This window comes from Plectropomus leopardus, chromosome 20 (genome assembly GCF_026936395.1).
Source record: "Plectropomus leopardus strain MGB_pleo_1.0 chromosome 20, ASM2693639v1, whole genome shotgun sequence".
Lineage (NCBI taxonomy): Eukaryota > Metazoa > Chordata > Actinopteri > Perciformes > Serranidae > Plectropomus > Plectropomus leopardus.
This window is the reverse complement of record NC_142195.1, coordinates 26,125,199-26,147,318: the sequence shown is the minus strand read 5'-3', so window position 1 is coordinate 26,147,318 and position 22,120 is coordinate 26,125,199. Positions and strand designations below refer to the sequence as shown.

The window sequence follows — 22,120 nt, the reverse complement described above, 5'->3', positions numbered from 1 at the left end:
ATACACTGAGGATTATAGGAACACTTAGGGACTGTTTGGCACATTTATCACTTTTGGTTGTTCATTTTTTTGGATAATTTGAGCTGTGCTCATGCATATGGCATACATTTTGGCGAGACTGTGTATTTTTGATTAATCTTGGAGTTGCCAGCTCAGCTCCTACAATAAAGTGGAAACGAAACTGTTACATTCATACTGTTAAGTGCAAAAAAACCCCCCAAAAACCAAAAAACAAAAGCAATTTTTTAAAATAATATTTTTTTGTGTGTGTTATGAATCTAAAATCAAAGTTGCATCATAGCAATAACCTCTCAGTTAATTTTTGTCTGTTGTCCATGGGCAGGTAAACTGAAAAGAAAATACAAATACACAGAGCAGCAGGTACAAAATATCAGTACATGAAAGTCCAAAAGTGAAGTAAATTTAATCATTGCAAGTGTCAGTGATGTAACTTTCAGAATGAACCCTTTTTCTCCAGATTGAAACTTGGGCTTTGACCATTAAATATCTAAGTAATAGCAGCCGCATTGATAAAGATCAAAGGAAGTGTGACGTTGCGTGTGAAGTGCTTTGGATGAGCAGTTCCCAAGAAAGCTGCATGCTGCAATACCGGAGGCGAAGCAATCAGCCGTTTTGACCAGACATGTTTTGAACAGGCACTGTGCTAGTCTTTAAAATACAGCCGAAAAACAAGCAGCTCTTCCTGCGAAGAAAAACAAAAACCAACAAACAAACAAAAAATAATTAATTTTGGAATACAAGGACATTGCTCTGGACATGATTTAAATCCCAGGAGGACCAACAAGTTAAGCAAAAAACAAAAAAAAATAGTAGATAATTGCAGCTGGTGGGTCGAGACTGGATTAAAGAACTAATCTGGGCAGTTAACCCTTTGAAAACTGAGGGATTTGTAATGAGCAACTTGTCAAGAAATGACCCAAAAATGAGCAAGAAAATAAGTAAAAAATTACAAATAAAAAAAAAAACAAAAAAACTAGAAAATGCAGAAATTAAAAAAAGAGAGATTGATGAAAATAAACAAAAGAATGACCTGAAAAAATGAAATGATTTTTTAAAAATAAATTCTTTCTGTATGATCATTTTAAATGTAAAATAATAATATTTCCCCTATATATATATATTTAAATAATGCTTTATCCCTCTTTCTAATTTTCCGTCTAAGTCGCATTTCTTGCATTTTGTGGGACATTTCTTGCCAAATTGCTGATGCCTTTTTTCCCTGTGCTTTTTAAAGAAATGAAACCCATTTGCTCACATTTCAGAACTTTAATAGCTTGTGAAACGCATCTGCAGCACAAGAAAACTGTTGCCAAACCAGGTTTCAAAGGGTTAAAATCCTCAGTCTGAACTGAGCTTTGTTTTCTCACATGTCAGCATCCTCAGCTCTCTCTGCAGAAAAGCTATGGCAATAATTCTGACGTATCAGTTTATAACTACATAGCTGAGGAAGCACATCACTACAGTCGACTTGTGAAACTTATTGTAAGTTATCGCAGGAGTGTGAGTTACTGGTGTGTGAGGAAACGTTGCCTCACTGAGACGCTCCCATCGGCAGCGTGTTTCTTAAGCTGCAGTCACACCCTGAACAGCCAGGTGACACAACCCCACATGTACGGCTCCCTGCTGCGTGACTCACATCCACTGAAGAGAAATGAGTGTGAGATTATGAAATCAGCTCTTTAACACACAGCTTTCCCTTTTTTTTTTCATAGACAGCAAGACTTTTTTTATCACTGACACATCAGCCGGTCAGTGACGCCAAGTTTGTTTTTACAGACTGCAAAAAGGATACTTCAGTTTATTTTCCAACCTGACAGTGAACCCAAAGACAATGTATTTGTGATACAGAACAAATAATTAAAAAAAAACAACAGATGGATTTATTAATTAATTGAAAACGAAAACATATTATTATTATTATTATTATTGTTGTTGTTGTTGTTGTTGTTGTTGTTGTTGTTATTGTTATTATTGGTAGTAGTAGCAGTAGTAGTAGTAGTATTTTAACATTAATGTTACTATTAAATGAATAATAAAGGTGGTCTACAGTGGTCTGTAAATAATAAAAATAAAACATTTAAAATTGAAAAATGTCCCCACATCAATAAAAATAAATAAATTCAAAATTATCTTAATTCATTAAATTATTATTAGAGTTTTATTTGATTATTATTAATCAAATTATTAAACAGATTTCTGAAAGAAGTCAACACAAACTCTTATGATTACTGACAGTAAGAGTTGATGTTTCTGCAAACCACAGTTACGTAACATTTGCACATTTGTTTGTAGCAGATATGTTGAAATTTAAAAACACTGTAGTTAACGTGCGGTTAAGTTTAGGCACAAAAACCACTTGGTTATGGTTGGGAAAAGATTTTGGCTTTAAATACCCTGAACTGATGGCCACAGTCCTGTTAGAAAAGCAGCAATATATCTGTGAAAACAACCGCCTTTTGGTCCTGAAAAGCTGCTGGAAAAACAACGACATGTCACTATAAAAGCCACTGGAAAAATGTCGCATTACTAAAAAAGTTATTGGAAAAACTGCGTCTCGTCCCGAACAAAAGCTGCTGGCAAAAATAATGATGCATCAAAGAATTTCGCTGGAAAAACAGTTTTGGTTGTTTGTTGGTCTTAAAGAGCGATCTGCAGCTGGCAACTATTTGTATGAAAAATAATTTGTAGTTTGCGGAAACGTAGAATGCCAATTTTTTCTCTCTGTTGACTTGGCCGTTGTGTTTTATTTATTTAAGCTTTGAATATCAGTAAAGTTTGATAAAGCCAACTACAGCTGCAGTGATTAGTCAATCAAATGAAGATGAACTGGTATCTATTGTGATAATTGACTAATCGTTTCTTTTTTTTAAATTTTTATTGTTATTACATAACCGTTAACCTTAAACCTGACAGTTTTACAAAATTATGGCTGCTTCTCCCAGTCCACACCGGTCAAGCTCACAGGCGTGTGCATTCGTTTGCACATGATAAAGGGCCACGTGCGACACTTAATCACGTACAAATGAGACAAAGATTTCCAAAAGTGTGACCTGCCTGCAACCTGACACTAAAATTAACAAACAGACACAATAGTTTAATTCTATTCAAATGTGTTTAAAGTATTTTCAACAACAGGTTTGTCTCAACAAAAGATACGAATCAGAGGTTACTCAGTGCTGTGTGTGTGTGTGTGTGTGTGTGTGTCTATAGTGTAAGCGGCTGAATGGGTGTGTTCTCAGCTCCAGCACAGAGGAATGTGAGGCGTGGTCGTCAGTGTTGCCTAACACAAAGCAGCTCTGCGTTCAGTCTGACACCTATGGCAACCAGCGGCTGTTTAACCAACACTCGGTCCACTAACACGAGACTCCAAACCTCACTGACAGCACGGCGGTCAGTTTATCTGCAGCCGAGCCACAGCGTGTTCAGACTGCTGGAAAGTCGGTCTGTGGTCTGCTGTCGAGGAAAAAACGTCACCCTACTGTGGTTAAAGTTAAGAATTTTCTTTTTTTTTTCCTATTTTTAATTTAACAGAAATAAACTATGAGATCACAGTTCATCAGAAAATTATGTCCACTTTCCTCGACCCACCCAAGCCCACTCTTCACAACCTCCCTCAACCCTGTCTACACAGTCAAATAAAGAAAGTAAAAAAATTAAATAAAAATAAAATAAAATAAAATAAAAAATATTCAAAATAAAAAAACCTAAAATAAAATGATCTAAATTTTAAAAAACTAAAATAAATAACAACAAAAAGAATAATAATAATAATAATAATAATAATAATAATAATGTTTCATTCATGTATTAGAAAGACAAAATAAACACATTAAAAATAACAATAAAAAAGTTTAGATTTATGTCTTAAGATATCGCCACAAACTTTCTCTTAACAAATAATGACAGCATTGTTTACAAAATGACCCTTTAACCTCTTTCCTTGAAAACTGTGTTTGGCTTATTGTTACTTCACTTTGATGTTTGAGCGTCCCTGTTGCAGAGTGATGTATACCTGCTGAGTTTGACACATTTTTCACATTTATCCGCTGAAGGTCAAAAGTGTCTGTCCGCTCACCTTTCACTATGCAGGAAATACTCTTTGTAAACATGCGAAGGTTAAAGCCAGCTCCAGATTCACTCTCATTTGGCGTTATGCCTCGCTGTAATTATGTTTTTGGAGCTGTGACTCTTGGATGCCTCCTGCTTTGGGTCTTCATAAAGTCCCGACCTCACGGGAGCACTGTGGAGGTTAGGGGCCTATAAAAGTCCCAAACACGGAAAACAAGAAGAGAATTAGAAATATAGGCAGAGAAAGACTACTATGTACAAAAAAAGTCTTATGAGAACTGAAATTTGTGAGAAAAGTATTTGCTTAAGTGGTGAAGCAAAATTGGAAATTGGTGCAGAAAAATTTACCCGAATGCAGAAAATAAAGGATTTAACGCTCAAGTGGAAGTGTAGGAGGAAAAGGAAGGATGCATAAATAAATGCATAAATAATTAATTAAATTAATTAATTAAAAAATGAATAAATACGTGAACTGAAAATAAAATGGGAAATTGAATAAATAGGGAAAATAATGTGCAAAGTGAAAAATAATACATAAATAAGTAAGCAAGTAAATATGAAAATGAATAAATTGATAAATAAAATGGAAAATTGAATAAATATTGTAATTTCTGGCATTTTAATTTATTCATTGACACCTTTATTTATTGTGTCAATTTCAGTCCTCCATACCCAGTGCTGAAATTAAACCTGGATAGATAGATAGATAGATAGATAGATAGATAGATAGATTTTCAGCTTCATTTTTTCAATAAAAGTGACAGTGACATCAGAGAGGGAAACCAAACAGGCCCCAAGGGAGGAGAACATTCCTGAAAGAGTTAGAATAGTTTCATTTCGATGAGAGACTGGTGCACTAAATCTCCAAAAATGGACAAGAGAGAGAGAGAGAGAGCGAGATTCGCATGCTCCTTAAAAAACTTTCTCTGTGAACTTCCGCCTGAGTCTTAATTTTTTTTTTTTTTTCACCCACATCACATTTCCCTCCTTTCTTCCCTCCTGTTCAACAGGCGGCCACCCAGGTGAAGCGACAGCTATTCTGTGCGCGTCGGTGGCGTGGTGCGTGCGCGCGCCTCCGTTACGCACGCCTCCGGTGAGCTGCAGGTGTAACCCTGGACCCACCCACAAGGCAAACTCCTGTCAGGCAGACAGAGCAGCCTGTCAGTCGGCAGCAGAGCAGCGCAGAGGGAGCGTCAGCAGGTAAGAGGCCGGTGAATGATTTACCTGTTGGAGTTTAACACGAGCGGCTTTCGGTGAAGTTGTTGTCATCGGCTCAGAAACACGTTTGTTCTGCTTTCTTTAACTTTCGTTCAGAGTTCAGCTGGTTGTTGTTGAAAAGTTGCTTGTAGTGGTTTTGGAGGGCAGCGGCAGACTGGACACCTGGGAAACAGTTTGAAACCAAGAAACTGGCAAGAAATTTGTAAAAAAAAAAATTACCTAAAAATTCACAAAAAAAAAAAAAAAATCCAAACAAACAGGAAAGTAAAACAAGCAGACAAAGAAAAAACTACCGAAAAAAGTCTTTAAAAAAATCTTTCTAATAATTTAAAATATATAATTATGATAATAATGAACATAGTTTTCTGGACATTTATTCTTAGCTTTTTAAAAAAATTATTTTTCATGTCTGGTACGTGACATTATTTTCAAAGTCCTTTCAAAGTCCTGACTTTTTTCCCCATGTTTTTGAAAGAAATCAAATTAATTTACTCAGATTTCAAGTTCTTGGTGGTTATAGGGGTCCTCCAGCAGTATCAAGCACAATATTTTCTTAATTCTGGTGATTTTTAATCCACCAGTTTGTGCCTTTTCTGCAGCCATTTATGATGTACGCATCTTTAATGTTGTCAAAGTCCTTTCCTGCTGTCATCTGTTTATTTGAGGGTACAAATGCACATATAGGGGAAAAATCATTACAGCAAAATATAATGACTTTTTTTGGTCTGTAAATATTGTATTTATACACAATGAATAGATTTTTTTATTATATAAATTTTCAACATTGCAAAGACAAATTAAACATTTGGTAGCTTACCATAAACCATACCATAAAAATATGATTTATATTATTGTCTTGCTATTGTTGTCTCAGGTGATGCTGTTATAACTTTATCTTTACATCTGATTGAAACTGAAACAGAAAATCTGTTCAGGACCGAACTTTTGGCAATCAGACACCAGCTGACAATGAAACTAGTTTGTCATGTTGATTATGAAATATTTTTATTTTCTCTCTCATGGTGCCACTGTTCTCAGTGGAAGGGCGAGTCTGTCTGTACTCTGCACTGTGCTCCGATAAGACGGAGGAGGAGACCTTATCTATATTTCAGATGGGCGTGCGGCGGTAATGTCACTTATGCCGGCTCCACACGGAGCCCCAGTGTCAGCTAGGAGTTAATTAATGACAACAATAATAACAATAACACTCCCCGACTCGACCACGTTTACATACACTGGACCTTTAACCATGACAGGGTTATAGCCTTGTTTGGAAGAAACAATGAGTTAGGTAATTGTTGAGTGTATGTTTGCGTTCTGTTGTACCGTTTGATACAGTTGTTCTCTGGTCAAATACAAACTGTGACATGGTTTTAGTGTGTCGTACAAAATCAAACAACTTTTTATTTATTCAAATTAATTAATTAATTATTTTATTTTATTTTATTTTATTTTATTTTATTTTATTTATTAATTCATGTATGAATTTAATTAATTAATTTTTATTTAATTTCATGGATTAATTATTTATTTAATTAATTAATTATTTTATATTTTATTTTATTTATTTATAATCTTTATCATTTTTTATTTCAAATTATGTTTTTAACAAATAAATTGTAGCCTCTTTTAGCTTATCATTTTAATTTTACAATGCATTTAGAAACAAAAGTGAAACGTAGTGGGTAAGAAAAACAAACATTTGTGCTGGGAGTTGGTGGCGACCAAACTGGAGCTAAAGTTTGAGTGAACTTTTTTCACCCTCCTCTAGTTTTGTGAGTAAAATAATTGAGTAAATAATTATAAAGTAACACTGCCTTGACATGAGCGCTGTTTTTGTTTACCCACTAGTGATTTTTAACGTTCTCCAAAATGTTTATGTGAGAAAATGTTGGCCTTTTGTTGTTGTGTTAGCAGATAAACAGTGTAAATGAAAAGCAGGTAAATAGACTTTGCGGTCGTGTGTCAGGTTATTGGACTGGTCCTGTGCAGACGTCCTGCATTCTGCATGTAAAATGCTGTTGTGATGCTGATGTCTCACTGACTTCTAAAACAAACTGAGGAGTCAGTCATGCATGTTTAAGTGTTTTTCCTGGGTGAGGAATGCTGAAACCTAGACTTAATATCAGCGGCTGGCATCTCTGACTCTCCGCCTTTGGCACTTTTCTGTTTGTCTCTTTCTGTATTCCTCCTCTTTATCTTTCTTTCAATCTTTTTCTGCTCTAATTGTCTTTATTTCCCAATATTTTTCTTACTTTCTCCTCCTCTTCTTAGTCTATCGTGTCTCAGATTCTCCTCTGTTGTGCCTCTTTTTTCTTTACTTTCCTCTTTTTCATTTTTTCCCACTAACCAGGAGGCCTAAATAGTGACATGTGACAAGATTTTACTTCTTTTATTTGTTCATTTTACCCCTTTCCCCCTTTTTTAAATATCTAATATCTAAATATCTACACTTATGTACACTATATAACTTTTAATTTTCTTTAGTTCATGGTTTTATGCCTCTTCTCCGGTGACAATCATAGCATTATGTTTTCAAGTTTTAGCATTCGGCCCATTTTTGTGAATGCATTATCTCAAGAGATTCTTCAAATTTGGCACAAACGTCCACTTAGACTGAAGGATGAACTGATTAGATTTTAGCAGGCAAAGATGAAAAGTCAAGGTTACTGTTTCCTTGCAACCATCTCATTATTATGATCCCTATATGTCCAGGACATTTTTTGGAATTTTCTTCAAATTCAGCACAAACGTGTAATGAACTGATTACATTTTGTTGGTCAAAGGTCACTGTGACCTTTTGTTTATCTCATTCTCATGAGCACAATATCTCAAGAACACCTTTAGGGAATTTCTCCCAATCTGGCACAAACGTCCACTTAGACTTAAGGATGAACTATTTAGATTTTGATGACAAAGGCTTCACAAAACATGTTTTTGGCCATAACTCAAGAATTCATATGCTAATTATGGCAAAATTTCACACAAACTCTACAAAGTAGTTTATCATTTTGTTTTTGGGCATTTTGTAAAGCCACACCTCTCTTGACATCTGCTCTTTGAACTTGAAAGGATGAGTGATTGGTTGTACTTAATGTGTGCACCTGGCAATACTTACCTGTTTAAAAGAGGTTGGACTGTGGCAGTAATTAAACCTGCACCCTGAGGAAGACGTGTAATTATATAATGTAAAGCAAAACTTCTTTTTTTTACTCTGCATTGGTTTTTCTTTTTCATTCCCCTCTTTCACTTTCCCCTAATCACTCTTACCCACTTTCTGTTGATTTCTTCACACCACATTCACCCCCTTTGGTTATTACGTCCGTCCCTCTTGCCACTCTTTCAAATTAAATCTTTATCTTCAGAAGACGATGACTTTCTGAACAGAAAATCAAAATTTAACATGACAGTGGATCATATAAAACATCCAGCTCTCTCACACTGACCTCCCTCCCCCTCTCTCTCTTTCTCTCTCCATCTCTTTAATGTGTTTTAATGGGACTACATTCTTTCCCTTGACTCCGCTCCAAACACTTAACCAACCAGACCAACAAGAAAACAATTCTCTCTCATAGTTTTGCTCAGCACACACCCACATCTCTGTCTCTATCACCTTACTCACTGTCCACACACACTTGCCAAGAAGGAGTCCAGAAATAGCGACACGTCAAAATCCCAACTGTGTTTCCTTCCTTCTCCTGACATATTAAAGCGAAGTAAATGATGAAGTTAAATAGATGTTTGGACGTGTGTGTCAGGTTATTGGACTGGTCCTGTGCAGTCGTCCTGCATTTAAAACATTGTTGTGATGCTGATGTCTCACTGACTTGTAAAGCAAACACAGGAGTCAGTCATGCATGTTTATGTTTCCCCTGGTTTAGGAATGCTGAAACCCAGACTTAATATCAGTATTTAGCATCTCTGACTCTCTACTTATGGCTGTTTTCTATTTTTTGCCTCAATATTCCTTCTCTTTATCTCTGTTTTTCTGCTCTAAGTACTGCGACCAAATCAGTTCTTGTTTTGATACCATACATGGTGATGCAGTTTTCAAGGCTTGGTGACAAAGCGATTCCTCGTAAGTCTATTTGGTGAACTAACTCACTGTAGCTGGCAAACTAAGTGCTGACACATAAATCTGCCAGGAATGGTTGCACTCGTCAGTCACAATAGCCTTTAGAGTTTCCGAGCAGGAGGAAGAGCAGGGAGGGCTTGTGAATGTTTAACTGAGCAGCAGGTGGCACCTTGTGTGTGGCGACCTGGTGGTCGAAAGAGAAGCAATGCATTATACAAATGCAAGTTCATTTAGCGTTTTGTTTTCAGAATTTAATTCATCAACCCTTTGAAACGTGAGCAAATCGGCTTGATTTCTTTCAAAAGTAGAAAAAGGCAATGAGCAACTTAGCAAGAAATTAGTGAACTTACAAGAAAATTACTCAAATTAAAAGAAAAAAGAAATGGTAAAGGAACAAAAATAGTATTTTATTTGTATATTACATCAAAGAGACTGAACAGACAACAAAATAACAAAGAAATACAAAAAACTAAAAAGATACACAAAACAACCACAAAGACACAAAATGACTATAAAGCGACACAAAAAACACAAAAAATGCACAAATTTACTTCAGTGAGACCCATCTGACTACAAAACAACACAAAGAAAACACAAAGACACACAAAACAAATTCAAAGAGGCACAAAATGACTACAAAGGAACACAAATAACAAAAAAACACACACAAAATTATGTCATGGAGATGCAACAAATGACAAAACAACACCAAAGAAACACAAAGAGACAGAATTTGACCACAAAAAGTCACACAAACCAACAAAAAGATGCATAATGCCTACAAAGAGATGCAAAACTGTGTGTCTCGCTCCCATGGAGGAGAGGTGGTGGGGCCCTTAACATATCAGGGGCCCATTGTTTTACGAACCGCCCATGATAACACAGGGTCCTTGTGTTTTGTGTATGAACAAGAGAGACTTAAGTATTGAGATTGTAGATGATGTCATTGTTTTTAGAAAGCTGGCGCCCCCTCCTGCAGATACCTGTGTGTCTGTGTGTCTGTGTGTGTGTGTGTGTGTGTGTGTGTGTGTGTGTGTGTGTGTGTGTGTGTGTGTGTGTGTTTGTGTGTGTGTCTCGGTGTGCACTCCCATTCACCGAAACCTCCATTACCTTCGCATTTAGCTATGTCATAAAAGTAGAATGATGAGCTCAGGCTTGGCTACAACACCCTGAAACTTTGAGGAGACGCTGCCTGTTTTCTGAACAACTCAAACATTTCTTAACCCTTTACAACCTGGATCGACATCAGTTTTGTTGCGCTACGTTTAGACGCCTTTCACAGACATTTAAACCCCAGAAACGAGGGAAAACTGGTTTAATTACTTTTGAAAATATAGGAAAAGGGCTTGCAAATTAATATTTGGAAAGTTGAAAATAAATAAATAAATAAATTATTAATAATAGTAATAATAATAGTAATAATAAATAAAAGTCAAATAAAAAAACAGTAAAAGGTGACTGTGGGCAGATTATTAGATATTATCCAAATAAAGTAAAAGAAATCCAGAAAACTCTTTTTATTTTCTTATTATTTTCTTAGAATTGCATATTTAAAATTATGTCATACAAAAACAAAATAAAAAAAGATATTTTTTTCTCACTTTGTTATGGTAATTTTCTCATTTATTTTTGTTTAGACCTTTTGTGTTTATTTGTTTTTAGGTACTAATTTCTTGCTAATTTTGGGGGGGATTTTCTTGTGAAATAGCTCATTGTGTTCTTCACAATTTTCTGAAGGAAAAGCCAATTTGCTCAGGTCTCAAAGGGTTAAATGCACCTGGAGCCCATCTTAATCTGTGCAGACTAAACTTGTTATTCAAGCCTTAATCATCTGCAGAGGTAAAGTTATGTAAAAATCTTGACAGTGAACATTTTTCAGATAATTTCAATATGAATGCTTCGTCTGATCTGTCGATATTATCCAGGTCACCGTTCTCTCAATGACACAAAGACAAGTTTGCATAATGTTGCGGTGTGCAGCTATTGCTGTGTGATGAGTTCTTCTTCAGGGTGTTGTCTGTTTGTGAGCTGTAAGGAGCAGAAAAGTAGGTCTGTTTGTCTTCATTCTCTTCATTCCCATCCTTTCGTGTTTGCAGAAGTGATCACACACATCCCGTCCGAGGCATGCAGCACTGCGAAAATCATTAGATCTGCTGTTTGTGGAGCTCAGTAACAAAACTCAACCTGAGAAAGAATTTTAAAAATTGCATAAAGATACTTACATGTTCCACTTTCATGTAAAATCTGAAATTAACGATTGAGCCTTTTAAACTAATTGGATTGATTTCTTTTGAAATAAAAGAAGGAATGACCCCAAAAATTAACAAGAAATTAGTCAAAAGTACAAGAAAATAACAAAACAGAAAGTAAAAGAAGGCAAGACTTGAAAAAAATGTTTAAAAAATTATAATAATTCTCTAACATAATTTTAAATATGTATTTATGATAATTATTTAAAGATATGTTAATTTTATTTTATTTATTTATTGACTGTATTATTTATTTTATTCCCCAGACATTTTCTAGATTCATTTTTGGAACTTCTTACCAAGTTGTTTGTTGCCTTTGTGATGCTCCTTTTTTGTTTTTATGGTATTGCATCAATTTACTTAGGTCATGACGGTGCTCCAGGTCTCTGCACCATCCCCCAAAGCTCCCTCATAAATAACCAACAGTCCCTTGGGTGATCTAAATCCTTAACTGGCAAAATAATATAAATGTTTTATCATAACCAGCTGCTCTAATGGACGCAGAGGTCAGTAATGCTTCATATTATACAAAAATGTACCCAAATATAGACCATTCCTGTTTGACGCTGACCAAAAATGGTAGTTGTGGGCGTGGCATGTTGTGGGTGAGCGTGTTTCACTTCTTCTGTCCATATTTTTCGCTCTCAGTTCAAAGTCGTGAGGCAGGAACATGAGCGTGACTCTATAAAACAGCGCAAGTATTTAGACTCTGCCGCCCCAAAGTTTCACGGAACAAGCCGTCTATTGTGTGCCGCATTCATTGCTATTATCACACAAATGTCAAGTCGTCTGGTATGAGGAACACCCCGAGGTGGCATCTGGTGCCCATCAATCATTAATGCAATGGGATTTATGTAGAGCAGGAGAAAGTTCCCATAATGCTCTAAAAAAGCCTCTCTGTGTGGCTCGTTAGTCACTCCGTGTTACAAGTCTCACGTCAGTCAAGTGGTTTATTCTGAACACGGATGACTGTTTCTTTCTGATTATCAGATTGTTTACAGTAGTGATTTTTTTAATTGAATACATTTATACATCAAATTTCTCATGTTTATTCACATTTCATGTATAATTTTAGCAATTTGTTTGTCGACACAATTATTTTAATGGAGGTTGTTCTGTACACATATTTATTGCACGTCATATTGCGTTTCTTTCATTTTTTTCCTCTTTTAACAGCATTTTTTGTAACATCAGTAAATTCTGTTAAGTAGGATGTTCCCATATTACATCTTTAAAGTGTGTGGTTTTAATTTTACCGCTCTTGAACACTAAAATGATATCCATTTTGCTGTCTACTGTTGGCCTGATTCCATGTGAATGCAGCATAATTCAATATTACAGTGAATTAAGAGCAACACAGTGTATGCTTAAGAGTTAGCGTGCAGCTTGTTATAACAGTGGGTGCTAAATGTTTATTGTGGGGCAAGAAACATGAATGAACTCTCTGATAGTGTTTATTCTTTAATTTGTAGGTACAGTAGAGAGTGTCACTGTGGAGTAAATTGTTAGCAGTCTTTAAGTCTTTTAAGTCACTCACCGGTGAGGTGTTAACATGAAGACTTCAATCACTCGTCACAGCAGTTAAGTGTTACTATGCCGCCTGCTGTGACTCATCAAATTTGTTATCTGGGTCATGATTTTCTCTTCTCAGAATGATGATAAATGATGAAAAACATCCTAAAAACACAATTTGTTGCAGCTGAATATTGGTTTTATTATAGTAATTATTATTAATAATAAGCATTTGAGAAGACTGCGATTTAGAGTGCAACGAGTGCAACTCAGCAGTGAATCATGGGAAAGTAGGAAGGTGTTAGGCGAGTATGTGAGGAATGAGGGTGTGAGTCTTGAATGGTTACGTCAACACATGCAAAATTGTTTGGAATGGTAACATCACATACTTTTTGTACATTTCCATTTATGTCAATGGTGACGTTGTCGACTCACCTTTTAGAAGACAGCTCCTCGTTAAACTATGATGTGTCCATATCAGTGTGTTGTGTAATACAAATATCAGTTTCTGATACAGGCAGGCAGGGAGGGATTGTATGTCGTAATCTGGTTAACGGTCGTACCTGGCAGAAACTCACCTTTTCTCTGATAATCCTCTTGAATGAACTGATGTCATGGCTCTTGGCTTTCTAGAAGTAGTTTCACACACAGACTCAGACAATACTTTGTTTCGAGGCCACATACTTTACGATAGCAGCATTCTTTACTGATGTGAGTATGCAAAAATGCAAGTAGTGACACGTCATCAACTTGCATAATCTATTTGTCCTGTCTTACTTAATTCCAGTTTAATTAAATGAGTCAACTAAGTTGTAAAATCATCAGACTCACAATGTGATCTAAGACCACAGGTTTCACAATGGCTCTCTCTAGGGCTGCACGATTAATCCAATAAATAAATTAATAAATAAATTAATCCCATTCTCAATTCAGACATCTATGCAATCTCATTTCTACATGATGATGCTCCTATTTTATTATGCATTCATGTTAAGTCCCTGCAAATTAAAAACCAATATTTCCTGTTTTGGCAGCTTCATTATCAAAGTTATTAAAACTCCAAAACCACTTTATTGTAAAGAATTTATAGGAAATGAAATATCCACTGTTTTAGTCTCTTAAATCTCCGCTAGCTGCTGGGCTAATTTATACAGTGTATAACACCATAGGCTTGTGTTAAAAACGTTAGCATATTTTATTTGTTGAGAAAACGTCAGTCTACCTTGTAATTGTGTCGAATTTTATATGTTGCTGTTGTTCCTGGTTTCATGATATCTCCACTAGCATTTATATGCTAATTTATACAATGCAAAATGCCATAGGCTTGTGCTAATAACATCAGCATGTTGTATTCGTGGGGAAAATGTGTCCCGTAAAAGTTTTTTGTCTTTGAATCTTGTGAGTTAAAATGAAGACGGCTTGTGTTTGAAATTGTTGCCATGTGTAATGTGTGTTTTGAGTGTTTTGAATCAGTCAAATTAGCACGTCCCAGAATCTCCACAGCTGACTGTTTTGGAGGTGTTATTACTGCAGAGTATCATGTGAGAGAATCTGTTATTTTACAGTGAAATTAAGTGCAGATGAATGCAAAATGTGCATAAAGGTCTAATGTCTGAAAGACATCCCTCATGCACTTGATGATTTGACAGTGGGACAGCCACTGTGCAAATGAAACCAAATGTTTTAACATTGGGATTGGACCTCAGAGTTTATTAGCTCTGAATGACCGAAGTCTCAGGGGGATCTTCTGTTACTGAGGTGCACATATTCTGCACAAATCATTGGAGTCAAAGTTTATAAAACCCTTTCAACCCTTTCCAAATAAGTAACTGTGGCTGATTTAAGTAGCTAATTAAAGCCCAGATAAGATCTTTCATGAACTGAAAGTGTGTTTTGAAGCACTGAACTCCATGAAGGTCAAAAGAAAGCTGTTGTTGATGTACACTGTGTACTTTTACAAATCAGAAGCAGAAGTATACCAGAAATAACTCCTGGGATGCATTGAACTTAAAAGATTTATGGAACTTCATATAACCTTTACAGGTGATTTGAATTTAAGTATTCAGGCCATGAGACTGAAGGCAGTGCGACGTTTACACTTCACAGAATACCAAAGTTTCACCACTGTTGGAGGAAATATTTTGGGTTAATGGTCTGTGCACTCAACATGTGTGTTTTGCAATATCAGAAACAAGATAAGGAGAGAGGAATCCACATTTTCAGTCTGATTCTCCTTAAATGTCTTGTCTCTTAGTTTTTCATACAGGCAGCTTGTTTACTGTATTACGTGAACATCAGCATCAGACTGACATCCCGCTGAACCCCACAGTAAACTCTATATAGACAAAAAGAAGCAAATATTTAAATATTTGTATTAAACAGACAAATCTGATTCAGCTGGCATATTTTTGAGTCAGAAACAAGCCTACAGTTTGTGTTGTTTAATTAAAACATTTAAATATTTGATTTACGACTAGAATTGGAACCTTTTTTAAAAAAAACTTGTTGAAATAACAAGTTGATAAATTAATAATATGGCGTGCCATTCGTGACAATTATTTAGTATCCACGTCCAGCTCTTTTAGTTGTCTTTGCCTTTTTTGTGCAAATGAAATCTTATATCAAATTATCAAGGAAAATAGTTTTTGATTGACGTTACAGTCTGTTCTAGTGTTGTCACAACTATCAATTTATTGATACATATAAATTCTGAGTATTTGAAATGATATCAATAGCTCATTTTGTTCAGTTTTGATAAACAGCTACTAGCCGCTCTTTCTTGCTCTCTCTTTGTTAATGTTTCCTACAATCATTCTGTTTTTCTCAGCTTTAAACTAAGAAAAAAGAAATTATTGTTGTCATGTTAAAGGCCTTAAAAGGTAAATTTAATGTCAATACTTCCTTGGTATCAAAATTGGTATCAAATATTGACTTACTATTTTACACAAGTTTAAATGTCTGCCAGTATAGTGATGTGTTTTAGTTGATTTTCACAAAATATTGTGACAAGGATTTTTGATATACAAAATCTACAAGTAAAATACTAAGAAAAAACTATTGCGGTATAGGTTATAATGAAGGTAGATTCTATCGGGAAATTTACAGTTCTTAAAATCTCTTCTTCTAAAACACACACACTTATACTTTACTTTAACTGCAAACTGCCGTTTTATCTCCCTGAACTCATCTGAATGCCTCTCAATATGTTTCTGCAAAGCCTTTCATCCCATTTCATCAGCCTTTCCAAAGCTCACATTCCCCACCTCGCCATAATGTTCAGGCCAAACGGTTTAGATTTTAGGGTCATGCGTGTGTTTTGGAGCCCATTTTGTACATCTTGTAATTTCTCCTGCTAATGGACGCCTGAGAGTCCTAATTATTCATCTCAGTCATTTCAAAACTGCCACTGAGCTTCTCCTGAAATGCATCTTAGCGCGTTTTTGCATTTTATAGCTCCTTGTTTTTTTCCTCCCAAGTTTTAATGAGTGTTGTTTTGCATTATGCAGTACCTCCAGGCTTCAATTTGGCATCTGGGAAAGTTGGCTTGACTCCAAGACTGTGGTCACCCAGTGCTTATTACTCATTAAGCCTCGTCGGAGGGCCGAGTGGGTGCAGGCTGGGTGGGTGCTGGGTGGGGGCTGCAGTGCTTGGAGAGTAGATGTTGTTGTTGTTGTTGTTGTTTTTGTTGATGATCTAGTTATGGAAGTGAACTGAGAGACGAGAAAGTGAAAGAGTTTGAAAGTCGTCATTAGCTGCACATCTTTCTGTCTGTCCATCTGCAGGCATTTGTATATATTAGCGCTGGAGAATTATAGAAATTTTATGCAGCTAATTAAACCTAAAATATGAGATTTTCTTTCGACTTTCTGCCTAATATCAGAGCAGACTGGCTGATGCTACTCTTTGTCTGGTGAGGACTATTGTTACTATTGAGGAGGAGTTTTGTAAGAAGGTTGCAAACCCAACCCTGCACACCTGTGTGTGTGTTTTGGGATGCATTTGGGTGGTGGCAAGCGCTATGTTTTTCCAAACCTAAAATAACCTGTGGTGAAACCTGAATGCAATGAAAGCATGCCATTAATTAGCCTAGTGTACATAATGTGCAGGCGACAAACTGATGTAACCAGAACTAATTTTTTAAAAAACTGTACTTTATCCAACTCCAAGTCTCACTCTCAGCTCATCAAAAACCCACGCTTGGTCAGTCTCCCATCGGTATAACACAGACAAACAGAGGCGTTATGAGACAATATGGGTGGAGGGGACACAGAATGATACAAAAGGACACATGCATTTAAAAGAAAATATTTTTTAAAAAATAACACAAAAAAAAGACCCCCACCCACCTTGTCATTTGTGACACCAACAGTCAAGCTAATTTACTGCCAAACCATAATGTTTTTGTTTGTTTGTTTGTTTGTTTTTTATTTAACTGCATGCTTTTATTGCTTAAACATTTCTCTTTTTTACGGTTATTATTTATGTTGTAAGTTCATTTTGACTTACATTTTGACTGCATGCATATAATTTTCCGAAAGAGTACATTTCCTGTATTGAAAATGGGAAGATTATTTTGAAAAGAAATTGGAAACTAGAAATTAGCATCCAAAACTGATACCGGGGTAGTGCTTTATATTTTGATGAGACAGGTCACCGACCAAGCATCAGCATTTGACAAGCTGGGACTGAAAATGTGTTGCTTTACCAGTTATTTTGTAAATCTGCCATGTCTACGGTGTTTGTAGACACATTATTTGGCACAGTTTACCTTCTCTATTTATACAAAAGCATTAAAAATGAAAATCCTGATAATCAAACTCTCAGTAAGTTTGGCTGTGAGCCGCATTTTGGTGCCAAATTGATTTTTTCCCACAAATTCTCTAATCATCTTTTAATGCCAGAGAATATACAGTTTAGAAAGTGATGCAGAGTGACAGCACATGATGTGGAGAATTAAACACATATTCTGTAGAAACTGGTCGCAGAAACTGGTTGTTTTGTCCCGTTTCACACAATAATGATAATGATAGTGTGGAGAGAGATGTGATCTTTAACTAATTGTTAAATACAGAGGAACTGGTTCAGCTCTGCTTTAATTAACAGGGGAGGAGCAAAGAGAGGGGGAGAGCAAATACAGGAGAGGTGATATGTTGGTTATTCACTGCATCATTGAGTACAGACAAACTGGTTCTGCTGTGTTATATAGTCTGGTTTGCAGAGAGAGAGCTGCATGTATACAACACTGCTCAGTCCACTCTGGATTAGGAGCAGGATTAGCTGATCCTGCAGGACCAAACTGACTTGTTCTTGTGATGTAACGAGAGACGGCAAACATTTGGTTTCATTTGTACAAACTCGAGTAAACTGCACTTTATCTTTTCTATCTTTATCTTTTATCTGATCTCAAAGTTTCTAAAGACACCAAATGTGGCCAGAACTAATTGGACAACCCTTTTTCTGTACTTTGGCTCTTTGCCCCTTAGTTCAAATGTTCCTAGATGCATTTTAGGAATGTTACTGCAATAAAGAAATTATTTTTCCCTGTTTAGTGTGGAGCAACTTGACTATCTTGCACAGAGCGCTGACCTGAACTGCCTCTGTTTTAACTCATCTAACACCTTTCGGATGAAGTGGAACAACATGTGTTTTTGGCCTCACTGACGCTTTTTTGTCTGAGTGGAAGCAAATTCCTGCAGCCAGGTTCGAACATCTGGTGGAAAGCCTCAAAACAGAGGAGAGGAGTCTGCGGCAGCATATGAATGCTGAAATTAAGGGTTTCCCCCAGAAGAAAAGGATTTAGCAGAATTGCTACAGTAGATTGAACATAATTTGTGTAGCAGAAATATGATTTCGATCTTTCTGTCGATGCTTTGGTTGCAAGAAAAACTGGTAGTCACAAAACTCAAAATTTGCAAAACAAAGGACTTAACGGGCTTTACGTGTATCCTTTGCATGAAATGTCTTAAGTCCCTCAGGGTGCTCGAGGCAAAGAGGCAAAGATTGTTTGAATGCACAAATAAGTCTGGCAAAAACTCACTCACATTTACCACTTGTGTTTTTCTTTTTATATTTTAAAAAAAGACTGTGTATCAGGGCTGGGCAATAGTGTTAAAATAATATATTTCAATACACAATGTATTTCTTGATTTTTTTTTTAAAAATATCCTCTGAGATACTGTACATTATTAAAAAACAAAATTCAGTTACAATAAAGTTAAGTGAAGTAGCTACTGTCTTACAATAACGTTAAATAAAGTACAGTTATAATAACGTTAAATGCATATTGTTATAATAAAGTTAAATAAAATACTGCTAAAATGAAGTTTAAAAAAAAGTACCCCATTATAATAAAGTTAAAGTACTGTTATAAAATTTAAAAATACAGCAAAAAATGTTAAATAAAGTAGCTTCTGTCATGTAATAAAGTAAAAGAAAAAACCCTGTTATAATAAAGTAAAAAAGAATACTGTTACAATAAATCTTAATTAAAATACTGCTCAAATAAAGTAGCTACTCATGTAATAAAGCTTTTAAAAAATAATGTTATAATAAAGTTCAATAAAGTTGAATTGATATATTGCTGAACTTCACTGTAAAATGTGACGCCACACATGTTTTTATATAAAAAGCATGTGATGTGACATTTGTGTAATTGCATCTAATTTCTGACTGAGTGTTATTGAAGTCAGAGCTGCATAAGAAGCTGTTTCCCTCCTGATGAAACATTCCTGGTCAGTTAATGAGCCTGCAGGGTGTCTCCTGCTGTTCACTCCCAATTTAAAGCCGCTGCTGGATCAAAGTCCACCAGCACACAAGGTGACATACCGCAGCTGTGAGTCATGAGCATGGCATGCTGGGTAGGGGAGTTCCCGGGTAAACTTCACCACACATGGATGTGTTTGCTGAGTAATGACTTGTGTCGTTATCATGACATTTCAGGTCATCTGATGAGATAGGAACATGTTTAGTCTTCAGATATGAGGCATTCTGATGTTTTTAAATGTAATTTTATTTATTTTTGTTTTTTATTTTATTTTTTAAAAAAGAAACAAATATCCATGATATTTTGGATTTACCTTTTTTAACCCTTTTTGTTTATTTATTTATTTATTTTATTTATCCGGGAAAAGCAATGAGCAATCAGATGGTCGGTGGTTTGATTCCTGGTCCCTGCAATTTATGCATTGACGTGTCCTTGGGCAACAAACTAAACTCCACAACTAAAAGTTGTGTGAGTTTTTATAAATGTTTGATGTGCCCTGTATCAAAGTTTTAATTGTGAATAGGTCAAGCACTTAAAAAAAACTTTCATATAAATGCATTTCCTATATGCTAAAAAAATAAACAAAAGAGGGAAAAAACATGGACAAAACATGATAGTCTGAACGTCTGAGAGTTTGGATACACAGTGTAAAGACAGACTATGTAAATGACAAAGATGAGAGTGAGTCATAACTTCCTACCAGCGGAGAAGCGACCTCACCTGACTGCATATTGTTATTTGTTCAAACAGGGAGAGTCTGCAGTGTCTCATCTGAAAAGAATGGGACGCTCCCCTGAGCTGCTGCTCGAGTCACAGTGTGATTTTACTTTATCAATAGATGGTAGATTTCTGATGAAATACTGGAGGAGTTTACTGTAAAAGTGCTCAAAGTTTTATGGTAAAGGAAATTAAGACATATGTTGTTACTTGTTACAGCGAACCCCATAGTAGTAGGCGTAAAGTCCGTAAAATAGCAGGTGTCCTGGCACATTATTTTGAAATGTGAGATACCCTGGGGGATGAGGAGAGGCAAATTATACGGCCTGTCGATAAATACATATAAAATAAGTAGGTAAGTGGGCAATTGCAAATATCTATCCTGTTCTTATTCCAAAGTTTCTAATAATATTATTAATAATAATAATAATGAACTTTAGGATCAGATAATCCAAAGTCCGTTGATGATGACTGAAATATAAAAGTGACGGTAAAAAGTACATAGACCAGTAAACACAGTGAAAATGAGAGAATTGATGTAAAAAAAATGATTTAAAAGGTTTACATTGATTAAAAGCCAGACTAAATAACTAAATAGATCTTCACCACCGCTTTTACAGTGATTTCAGTGCAAGATATCAACGCCAAAATCCACCTGTTAGCATGATGAAAGGTGGATCGAGGCTGACAGGGTGGCGTCAGGTTGAAAGGCAGCTGGTAACAAGGTTATATAAGGAGCTGGAAGGTGCATGTAGGGCCACGTTTCATGCAGACACTGCTGTAGCCATCTATAATAACACTGTGACTGGTTTTGGTCGGCCATGTTCCTCCCTGATACTGTTCACTGGCATTTCATGTGCATGCAAGGTGCCTTTTTGCATCCCAAACGTATGCCAAAAAGCACTGTGAAAGTTCGCTATGACAGCAGGCTACAACAGTATTTTGGTCAGCGTGGCTAAATTGAACCTTATGTCTCTGTGGTGCAGCCAAACATGCGCACAGCTTTATGATCAAACCAACTATTGTTCAGTGTGGATATAACATCGTTACGTAAGACGAAGCTCATAAATGATTGGTGCAACTGACTGCTGACTTTTGCTCCACAATGATGAGAAAATACTATATTCAAATGCTGCTGTCATCCTAAAGGATAATCCCTTTAAAATTGTAGCGTCACAACTGCTAAACTTTTAAGAAAAGCTAACTCAATGATTGTCGCAGCATCTTGTCACATTTAACCTTTTCTGTTTGTGTAATAAAGAGAAACAAGGCCTGAGGAGAACAAAGTCAACAAAAAGGGAGAGCGAGCTGCAGACATGCAGCGAGGCTCTGCCCTCCTCATACCTGCCTGCTTATCAAGGTGTGTCCGACCTGGCGACCTGCCACAGTCATCAGGCCCCACCCAGACACACCCTGGGGTGGGAATTAGGACTGTTCCATCTCAGATGGGGGGGTGACGGCTGTAACTCTGTGAGCCAGCCCAACCTGAGCTTTAGT

At 36.1% G+C, this 22,120-nt stretch overlaps 1 protein-coding gene across 1 annotated transcript in view; it reads left to right on the top strand.

The window, feature by feature from the left end:
* Positions 1-5,244: 5,244 nt before the first annotated feature.
* Positions 5,245-22,120, top strand: part of LOC121960152 (uncharacterized) — an 88,228-nt gene continuing 71,352 nt past the window's right edge. Inside the window, exon 1 of the mRNA XM_088070589.1 lies at positions 5,245-5,289. The gene's annotated coding sequence lies outside the window, so the exon portion shown is untranslated. The remainder of the gene's footprint in view (positions 5,290-22,120) is intronic.